General features: G+C 38.4%; 1 long non-coding RNA gene across 3 annotated transcripts; it reads right to left on the bottom strand.

Moving 5' to 3' along the window:
• Positions 1 to 4,539: 4,539 nt before the first annotated feature.
• LOC127904974 (uncharacterized) lies at positions 4,540 to 9,227 on the bottom strand. 3 transcript variants are annotated; one of them, XR_008058475.1, is made up of 5 exons: positions 9,001 to 9,227; positions 8,449 to 8,668; positions 7,613 to 7,721; positions 5,562 to 5,617; positions 4,540 to 4,717 (listed from the first exon to the last, which is right to left on the bottom strand). It is a non-coding gene; the product is annotated as an uncharacterized LOC127904974 (long non-coding RNA). The 3 variants fall into 3 exon arrangements; XR_008058476.1 differs by lacking the exon at positions 5,562 to 5,617; XR_008058474.1 differs by lacking the exons at positions 4,540 to 4,717; positions 5,562 to 5,617 and having other exon boundaries at positions 7,487 to 7,721.
• Positions 9,228 to 11,497: the final 2,270 nt, after the last annotated feature.

Here is an 11,497-nt window from a genome sequence, read left to right as displayed (position 1 = left end):
CTCCAGTAACTCCTGTAAAAATTCGAGAGTGATCCAACGATCAGATCAAAAGTTAAGACGCTTTTTAGTCATTGCGCCAGTTTGGCATGACAAGACTTGCTCTTCACCGAGGAGCGATTCCATGGCTACCCCAAGGAAAACAGCTTCCGGAAACTACTCTAAAAATTTAAGCACGATCCAACGGTCAGAGCAAAAGTTAGAACCCTTTTGAGTCGTTACTATGGTCTGGCTTGACCGGACCTTCACTTCACCGTGTAGAGATTTCATAGCTACAACAAGGTAAATGGCCTCTAGTAACTCCTCTAAAAAATTAGGAGTGATCCAACGATCGGATCAAAAGTTAAGGCGCTTTTGAGCCGTTACGCTGGTCTGGCACGATGAGACCTGCTCTTCACCGAGGAGCGATTCCATTGCTACCACAAGGAAAATAGAATCCGGAAACTACTGTAAAAATTTTGAGCACGATCTAACGGTCAGATCAAAAGTTAGAGCGCTTTTGAGCCGTTATGCTGCCCTGGCTCGACGATACCTACTCTTCACCAAGTAGCGATTCCATGGCTACCGCAAGGAAAACACCTTCCGGAAACTATTCTAAAAATTTGAGCATGATCCAACGGTCGGAGCAATAGTTAGAGCCCTTTTGAGCCGTTACTCTGGTTTGTCTCGACCGGACCTTCGCTTCACAATGTAGAGATTTCATAGCTATAACAAGGTAAATGGCCTCCAGTAACTTCTGTAAAAATTCAGGAGTGATCCAACGAGCGGATCAAAAGTTAATGCGCTTTTGAGTCGTTAAGCCGGTCTGGCACGACGAGACCTCCTCTTCACCTTGTAGCGATTCCATTCCTACCACAAGGAAAACAACCTCCGGAAACTATTGTAAAAATTTTAGCACAATCCATCGGTCGGATCAAAAGTTAGAGCCTTTTTGAGCAGTTACTCTGGTCTGGCGCGACCGGACCTTCGCTTCACAGGTTAGAGATTTCATAACTACTACAAGGTAAATGGCCTGCAGTAACTCCTGTAAAAATTCAGGAGTGATCGAACGATCAAATCAAGACAAGACTTGCTCTTCACCGAGTAGGGATTCCATGGCTAACATAAGGAAAACAGCTTCCGAAAACTACTCTAAAAATTTGAGCACGATCCAACGGTCGGAGCAAAAGTTAGAGCCCTTCTGAGCCATTACTCCAGTCTCGCACTACCGGACCTTCGCTTCATAGTGTAGAGATTTCAAAACTACTATAAGGAAATTGGCCTCCAGAAACTCCTGTAAAAATTCAGGAGTGATCCAACGGTTGGATTAAAAGTTAAGGCGCTTTTGAGCTGTTATGCTGGTCTGGCTCGACGAGACCTGCTCTTCACCGAGTCGCGATTCCATTGCTACAACAAGGAAAACAACATCCGGAAACTATTGTAAAAATTTGAGCACGATCCATCGGTCGGATCAAAAGTTAGAGCACTTTTGAGCCGTTACTCTGGTCTGGCGTGACCGGACCTTCGCTTCACAGGTTAGAGATTTCATAACTACTACAAGGTAAATGGCCTGCAGTAACTCCTGTAAAAGTTCGGGAGTGATTGAACGATCAAATCAAAAGTTAATGCGTTTTTGAGTCGTTACGCTGGTCAGGCACGCCGAGACCTCCTCTTCACCGAGGAGCGATTCCATTGCCATCACAAGGAAAACAACTTCCGAAAAGTACTGTAAAAATTTGGGCACGATCCAACGATCGGATCAAAAGTTAGAGCCCTTTTGAGTTGTTACTCTAGTTAGGCGCGACCGAACCTTCGCTTCACAGTGTAGAGATTTCATAGCTACTACAAGGTAAATGGCCTCCAGTAACTCCTGTAAAAATTCGGGTGTGATCCAACGGGCGGATCAGAAGTTAAGGCGCTTTTGAGCCGTTATGCTGGTCTGGCTTGACGAGACCTGCTCTTCACCGAGTAGCGATTCCATTCCTACAACAAGGAAAACAGCCTCTGAAAACTACTGTAAAAATTTGAGCACGATCCAGCGGTCAGATCAAAAGTTAGAGACCTTTTGAGCCGTTACTCTGTTCTAGTGCGACTGAATCTTCGCTTGACTGGGTAGAGATTTCATAGCTACTACAAGGTAAATGCCCTGCAGTAGCTCCTATAAAAATTCAGGAGTGATCGAACAATCGGATCAAAAGTTAAGGCGTTTTTGAGCCGTTACGCAGTCAGGCACGAAGAGACCTTCTCTTCGCCGAGGAGCGATTCCATTACTACCACAAGGAAAACATATTCCGGAAACTACTGTAAAAGTTTGGGCACGATGCAACGGTCGGATCAAAGTTTGAGCTCTTTTGAGTTGTTACTCTCGTCAGGCGCGACCAGGTTCACTTCACAGTGTTGAGATTTCATAGCTACTACAAGGTAAATGGCCTCCTGTAACTGCTGTAAAAATTCAGGTGTGATCCAATGGGCGGATCAAAAGTTAAGGCGCTTTTGAGCCGTTATGTTGGTCTGGCTCGACGAGACCTGCTCTTCACCGAGTAGCGATTCCATTCCTACCACAAGGAAAACAACCTCCGGAAACTATTGTAAAAATTTAAGCACGATCCATTGGTCGGATCAAAAGTTAGAGCCCTTTTGAGCCGTTACTCTGGTCTTGCGCGACCGGACCTTCGCTTCACAGTGTAGAGATTTCATAGCTACTACAAGGAAAATGGCCTCTGGTAACTCTTGTAAAAACTCATGTGTGATCCAACGGGCTGATCAAAAGTTATGGCGCTTTTGAGTCGTTATGCCGGTGTGGCTCGACGAGACCTGCTCTTCATCGAGTAGCTATTCCATTCCAACCACAAGGAAAACAACCTCCGGAAACTATTATAAAAATTTGAGCAGGATCCATCGGTCGGATCAAAAGTTAGAGACCTTTTGAGTCGTTACTCTTGTCTGGCGCGACCAGACCTTCGCTTCATAGGGTAGAGATTTCATAGCTACAACAAGGTAAATGGCCTGCAGTAACTACCATAAAAATTCAGGAGTGATCGAACGATCGGATCAAAAGTTAAGGCGCTTTTGAGCCGTTACGCTGGTCATGCACGACGAGACCTACTCTTCACAGAGGAGCGATTCCATTGCTCCCACGAGGAAAACATCTTCTAGAAACTACTGTAAAAATTTGGGCACGATTTAACGGTCGGATCAAAAGTTAGAGCCCTTTTGAGCTGTTACTCTCGTGAGGCGCAACCAGGACCTTCGCTTGACAGTGTAGAGATTTCATAGCTACTACAAGGTAAATGGCCTCCTGTAACTCCTGTAAAAATTCAGGTGTGATCCAACGGGCGGATCAAAAGTTAAGGCGCTCTTGAGCCGTTATGCTGGTCTGGCTCGACGAAACCTACTTTTCACCGAGTAGCGATTCCATTTCTACTACAAGGAAAACAGCTTCCGGAAACTACTGTAAAAGTTTTGGCACGATCCAACGGTCGGATCAAAAGTTAGAGCCCTTTTGAGTCGTTACTCTGGTCTGGCGCGACCGGACCTTCGCTTCACAGTGTAGAGATTTCATAGCTATTACAAGGAAAATGGCATCTAGTAACTCCTGTAAAAATTTGTGTGTGATCCAACAGGCTGATCAAAAGTTAAGGCGCTTTTGAGCCGTTATGCTGGTGTGGCTCGACGAGAGTTGCTCTTCACCGAATAGCGATTCCATTCCTACCACAAGGAAAACAACCTCCGGAAACTATTGTAAAAATTTGAGCACGATCCATCGATCGGATCAAAAGTTAGAGCCCTTTTGAGCCGTTACTCTGGTCTGCGTGACCGGACCTTCGCTTCATAGGGTAGAGATTTCATAGCTACAAAAAGGTAAATGGCCTGCAGTAACTCCTGTAAAAATTCAGGAGTGATCGAACGATCATATTAAAATTTAAGGCGCTTTTGAGCCATTATGCTGGTCAGGCACGACGAGACCTACTCTTCACCGAGGATCAATTCCATTGCTACCACAAGGAAAACCGCTTCCGGAAATTACTGTAAAAATTTTGGCACAATCCAACGGTCGGATAAAAAGTTAGAGCCCTTTTGAGTCGTTACTATAGTCAGGCGCGACCGGACCTTTGCTTCACAGTGTAGAGATTTCATAGCTACTACAAGGTAAATTGCCTCCAATAACTCCTGTAAAAATTCGTGTGTGATCCAACGGGCGAATCAAAAGTTAAGGCGCTTTTGAGACGTTATGTAACACCCTGTAATTTAGTACATTCATAAAAGAACTTTGAGCCTTAACTTTTTTAAAAATGGGTATATATATATATTTTTTTTCATCCACCGAACTTATCCGAGACTTGCCGAAATTTCAGTGGAAATTTCGGCAGAGTTTCCTTTATACCTGGAGGTCCCAAGTTATCGACAATCATCCTGTATAGTTATACTCATTTCTCAATCATATCATAATCATGTAGAACCTTAACAACACATCATTCATGGTACATGCCTCACATTTCGCATGCTCATTTCTTTCCCATTAACACACATAATTCATAATAATTGCAAGTAATCAAACTAAGATTACAAATACAGAATAATACATTTTTATGTCCGACACTTAATGTAAAAGGAGTACTATTACATATTAAGTCATTTAGTTCCTTAAAGACAAAATACATTAATGTTCATCTTCTTATTCAATCATACAAAAGGAGACTAGAGGACCTAAAACGCTACTCCTGACGTGAATCTGAAGGACCTGCAATTTCATAATGTATATAATAAATATAGCATAAAAGGAAAATCACACAATACATGCATAAGTAATTAAACATATATTCAACGATATGCAATCATAGTTCCTTGAAATTCTCATCTATCCTTCCATTATTACGTCTCTATTCATCCTTCCTAGAATCATTCAAAATTTTCATTTTGTGTCTTGTTTCACCTCACGAGCGCATTTAATTCATTATAATATCTACCATGTGATTTCTCTCCCTCTTACTCTATCTCTTTATATCAATTTCAATCCCAACATCTATTATACCCATTATGGCTTTTCCATATAAGTTGTCAAACTCGTCATGATTTCGGTCCAATTTTAGTTTATAAATATATTCAACTTACAAATTTCTTGTGCCCATTTCGACACATTCCAATGTTTCTTTAGATTTTCAGTAAAATCTCTCATTATCATGGAACCTGCCATCATTTTCACAATATTCACATCCGATCCATCTTCAAATAATGTGAATACCATACATACATCATTCTATTTAATTTATCAACCTAATCTCATTTGACCACTATAATTAAGGCCAAATTTCATTATCTATCACTATTATTGGCATTTTATTACACTATTATAATTATCACCAAATTCTTATCATGCCAGCAACAACACGAAACCTTAATACAACATATTTACATTATTAGTCATAATTTCTTTGACATCCTCCATGTGCGCAGGACATGATTCTCAAATTATACCAATTACAATTCATTAATTAACTCAAAATACATCATATATATATATATATATATATATATATATATATATATATATATATCATTGCATTCCTTAAGTGTATAACACCTACCATGGTTAATGAACTTCTATTCTCACGTCCCAAGCGATACGATATTTGTCTCCATCCTTCATAAGAATTAGATCTTCATCAGTTTCTCTTTTTTTTTCTTCAATAATCCATAACATAAACACAAATTACCATTTTTGTTTAACAATTAGGTATCATCCAACATTCCATTTATAATCTGACAAGTCAGTCATCCTGACAATATTAACAACACTACATAAGTAAGTTTAACTCAAGTTGTATATTCTGGTCATTAAAAAACAAAACTAATGCCACTAACCCATCACCGGGTAACTAGTTCCTCCGCCCATCTTATTCCATAATTTCCAATCAATATCCGCCTCTTTAAGGCCGAATGAATAATCCTATCAAGATGTCAATCCCCATTTCATTAATATTTTTAATTATTCCCTATCGGAAATATCATTATAATACCTCTCCCCTAAAACTTGGAAGGGAATGCTGGCACTAATAAATTTTTATTAGTGTTATTAGTCTCCCATATCAGGATCGGCTAATCAAGTTCATTGTAAACATCAAAATTAATACCACTGATTGATGTTATCGACTATTTCTAACATGAAATAGCCAATCAGATTTTTCTTTCCATAATATCTTGGAATATTTCCGGAAATGTTGATGTCAAGATTCTTGACATCATTAGCTTTCACTTCAGGAATAGCTAGTCAAGTTTCATGTGATTGCCGATATCGACAACACCGGTCGATATCATTAACTATTCTCACCCTAATAGTTAATCAAATTCAGTATCCCTCATTTTCAGGGATGATTATGCCGATGGATGATTATGCCGATGTTAGTAAACCTTACTAACATCATTAGCCTCCGCATTCGGGACCGGGTAATCAAGTTTCGTGTGATTGCCGATATTGACAGCACCGGTCAATATCATTAACTATTCTCACCCGAATAGTTAATCAAGTTCAGCATCCCTCATTTTCAGCGATGATTATGCCGATGTTAGTAAACCTTACTAACATCATTAGCCTCCGCATTCGGGACCGGGTAATCAAGTTTCGTGTGATTGCCGATATTGACAGCACCGGTCAATATCATTAACTATTCTCACCCGAATAGTTAATAAAGTTCAGCATCCCTCATTTTCAGCGATGATTATGCCGATGTTAGTAAACCTTACTAACATCATTAGCCTCCGCATTCGAGACCGGGTAATCAAGTTTCGTGTGATTGCCGATATTGACAGCACCGGTCAATATCATTAACTATTCTCACCCGAATAGTTAATCAAGTTCAGCATCCCTCATTTTCAGCGATGATTATGCCGATGTTAGTAAACCTTACTAACATCATTAGCCTCCGCATTCGGGACCGGGTAATCAAGTTTCGTGTGATTGCCGATATTGACAGCACCGGTCAATATCATTAACTATTCTCACCCGAATAGTTAATCAAGTTCAGCATCCCTCATTTTCAGCGATGATTATGCCGATGTTAGTAAACCTTACTAACATCATTAGCCTCCGCATTCGGGACCGGGTAATCAAGTTTCGTGTGATTGCCGATATTGACAGCACCGGTCAATATCATTAACTATTCTCACCCGAATAGTTAATCAAGTTCAGCATCCCTCGTTTTCAGCGATGATTATGCCGATGTTAGTAAACCTTACTAACATCATTAGCCTCCGCATTCGGGACCGGGTAATCAAGTTTCGTGTGATTGCCGATATTGACAGCACCGGTCAATATCATTAACTATTCTCACCCGAATAGTTAATCAAGTTCAGCATCCCTCGTTTTCAGCGATGATTATGCCGATGTTAGTAAACCTTACTAACATCATTAGCCTCCGCATTCGGGACCGGCTAATCAAGTTCGAGGAATGATCATCAACGAAGTCTATTAGTGTAATTCATATTCTTAACCCAGTCAAGTACTCAAATCCAATTTTAATTTCTCGTTTATTTCACTTTATCCTCTCTCTTTGTGGTTTCACCCATAGACGCAAAGACCAAGAATTTAATAAGTTAGTAAATTAACGCTACGTAAAAAGTGTAGGTATAGAACACCTACCAGCTGCAGAAGCTCAACTCGCTCTTCCTTGTTGTTGTTGTGCCCCTCTTGCAGTCCCTCCTTAAGCTCCTACTATACGAGCTCCTGAGAAGTCGAGTGAATGCTTCTCCTACATTTTTAATATAACATCCTGAATCATTATTGAATCTTCCCGATTTATTCATAATATTCATAAATTCACAAAATCAAATACTTTCGTAAACAATTTCCATGAATGTATTTTATTTTCTTACTTGTCATTTAAATTCATTTACATTAGAATTTATTTACACTAACATTAAAAACCCATTTAATTCAATTTTTCATCAATGATCTTCAATGTCCAAAGGGCATGACTTTTCGTCACCGATTTTCTTTTGTCCCAAGACATTTAATCTATCACCAAACAATGTAATGTAACTTAAATTTCATCAATGACTACACATGCCAAATTTTTCCAAAAGCACACTCAAAATGATTCCTTATATCATAATTCAACTTACAACATGATTTCCCATTCTAACACAACCAAAGTATTAGTCAATCACTATTCTTTATAGAATTTAACTATATCATCACTTATCAACACATCAAACATGACTCAAACATAACACAAACACAACCATCATCATTAAACCCATTGCCATTATCCTTAGTCCCAAAACATACTTTTTATGCTAAACCTCATATTCTCATTCAATATTTCTCAAACCAAACTTAAAACATCATTCTGTAAATTTAGAATTCAATAAATCCAAACGGTGGAATTATACATCATAATCATTAGAATAACATATCCAAAATTAACATACATCCAACGGTTAAACCTCCCGATATCAGAACAATACTGGACTGACCTGAAATTTGGAGACCTGCTGTTCGGGAAGTACAATTTTTGGTAGGAGTGTTCTTTTCCGATCCAAACCGTTCAGAATTTATATAACATCTGGATGAACAACATGTTGAAAATCCAGACCAATCCAACGGTGAAACGATGATATAACGGCCGACGAACAAAGCTGTCTTAAAGGGTGATTTTCCAGAAATATTCCTCCGGTGACAGCCCTCAAACGAAGTCTGATATTTGCAATCCCTCCGGTAAGAATGTAGGTGACATTGAGTGTAATAACATATCCAAAAATCAATCTAATCCAACGGTGCAAAGTCAAAATATGGCTGCCGAAGTTCCTGCCCTGTTGCAATCCCAAAACCCATAGTTTCAAATCAATTTATTCCTTCTATTTTTCAGCAAATCAAGCCATTATCATGCAATTAATCTTGAAATTCACATGAACAATTACTCCCCTAAAATATTTGCATGAACCCTAGAATTTTAAACTTGGAGGTTTTCTTCTCCTCATGCAAGAACAAGAGAGAAAAACGAAATTACTAAAGGGTATGTTGCTTACCTTTGCTACTTTAACTTATTTCAATGAATTCTTGCAAAAATTTACAAAAATCATGTCCTCCTCTTCCAATTTCCAGATTCTTCTCTTTGTTTCTCTCAAGCTCTATAACTCTCTAAGTTGTCATTTAATTTGTTTTCTTGGATATAATCCTCCTAAGCACACTCCCTTTTGATTTAGCTTGAAGAAATGAAGAGAAAATGAAGAAAATGGGACAAAAAAAATGGTCTCCCTCCTGTTTTTCCATTTGCAGAGGACGTGCTCTGTTTTTAAAGAGAGGAGAGGAGAGTATTTGTTTTGATAAAATTACAAAAATGCCCTTATTAATGCCCCTTGTGTCATCTTCTTCAATTTACCCGATTTTCAGTTCTCTCGTAAATCCTTCCCAAACTCCGATTGACACGAAATGTGAACCAAATATAAAATAATATGTCTGGAGATTCCTTATAAAATTTTAGCCCGATGCAACGGTCGGATTGAGATATATCATTGATACCATAAAACTAGACAATCAATGTCTTTTACACTAAAATCTGAATTTCATGCATTAATTTATTTACTTAGATCCTCGTGACATTTCCCCTTAATTTATACTCAATAAATTCAATATTACCACATTTATCATTAATTTGTCAAAATACGTGTTTTGACCGGGGGATTACATATCTTCTGGTTTTTTTTTTCTTATTCTTTTATCCATTGAAACTCGTCACTGGTTTTGCTAACGTTACAAGTTTTAAACTAAAAATCATGACTCTCTTTTCGACTTCAACAATACCTTTAAATTTGTTTATGGAGATCATTCTCTCTCTCACATGACACATTTATTGTCATTCCTACTATTTATTCACTTCTTTCATACCGAATATCCATTACTCATCGAAACGTCATTACTTCGATCATATGTGTTTTTTTTTTCTTTTTATTATTATTATTATTATTTATTTTTATTTACGGGGGTTTACACGTTATGCTGGTCAGGCACGACGAGACCTACTCTTCACCGAGGAGCGATTCCATTGAGCAGGTGTAAAGAGAAGAATCTTGTACTGAATTGGGAAAAATATCACTTTATGGTAACAAACGGCATTGTACTTGGTCACATTGTTTCTTCGAAAGGAATTGAGGTTGACAAATCTAAAATCGAGTTAATTGCTAACTTGCCAACACCAAAATCTGTTAAAGATGTTAGATCATTCTTAGGACATGCTGGTTTTTATAGAAGGTTCATCAAAGATTTTAGTGTAATATCTAAGCCCTTGAGTAACCTTCTAACAAAGGATAATATTTTTGAATGGACTGAACACTGTGAAGAAGCCTTTGTTAAACTTAAAAACTTGCTTACTTCTGCTCCTGTCATTCAACCTCCTGATTGGTCATTACCTTTTGAAATAATGTGTGACGCTAGTGATTATGCCGTGGGTGCTGTCTTGGGACAAAGAAAAGATAAGAAACCCTATGTGATTTACTATGCAAGTAAAACTTTGAATAGTGCTCAAATGAATTACACCACCACTGAAAAAGAATTACTTGCAGTAGTATTTGCATGTGAAAAATTTAGGTCTTATCTTGTTGGCTCACCTGTTGTTGTTTTTAGTGATCATGCAGCATTGAAATATCTTTTTTCTAAGAAAGATTCTAAGGCTAGATTGGTTCAGTGGATTTTGTTACTTCAAGAATTTGATATCACAATCAAAGACAAGAAAGGCACCGAAAATGTTGTCGCAGATCACTTGTCAAGATTGACAACAGAGTCGAGATCTAACATAACACCAATCGATGACTACTTTCCTGACGAATCTTTATTTTTTGTCTCTACAATGCCATAGTATGCTAATATTGTTAATTTTCTTGTTTCAGGACAATTGCCGGCTCATTGGAGTACCCAAGACAAAAGAAAGTTCTTGAACGAAGTAAAGAACTTTTATTGGGATGACCCTTATTTATTCAAATATTGTCCTGATCAAATATTTTGAAGATGCATTCCTGACAATGAGGTAAGTAGTGTCATTAAATTTTGTCATTCTGAGGCATGTGGGGGTCATTTCTCATCAAGAAAGACCACTGCAAAAATCTTACAAAGTGGATTTTACTGGCCAACCATGTTCAAGGACTCCCATGCATTCTGCAAGACTTGTGAAAATTGTCAAAAGTTGGGATCTATTTCAAAACATCACATGATGCCCTTAAATCCTATTCTTGTCATTGAGATCTTTGACTGTTGGGGTATAGATTTCATGGGTCCATTTCCTCCATCATTTGGTTTCTTGTACATATTAGTCGCAGTAGATTATGTTTCAAAATGGATAGAGGCAATTCCAAGTCGAAACAATGACCACAAAACAGTGATAAAGTTCTTGAAAGAAAATATTTTGAGTCGATTTGGAATCCCTCGAGCCATGATAAGTGATGGTGGAACACATTTCTGCAACAAGCCATTTGAGTCTTTAATGATGAAATATGGAATCACACACAAAGTTGCTACCCCTTATCACCCTCA

The sequence above is a fragment of the Populus trichocarpa genome, chromosome 2 (assembly GCF_000002775.5).
Source record: "Populus trichocarpa isolate Nisqually-1 chromosome 2, P.trichocarpa_v4.1, whole genome shotgun sequence".
Classification (NCBI taxonomy): domain Eukaryota; kingdom Viridiplantae; phylum Streptophyta; class Magnoliopsida; order Malpighiales; family Salicaceae; genus Populus; species Populus trichocarpa.
This window is presented reverse-complemented; position numbering and strand designations above follow the sequence as displayed.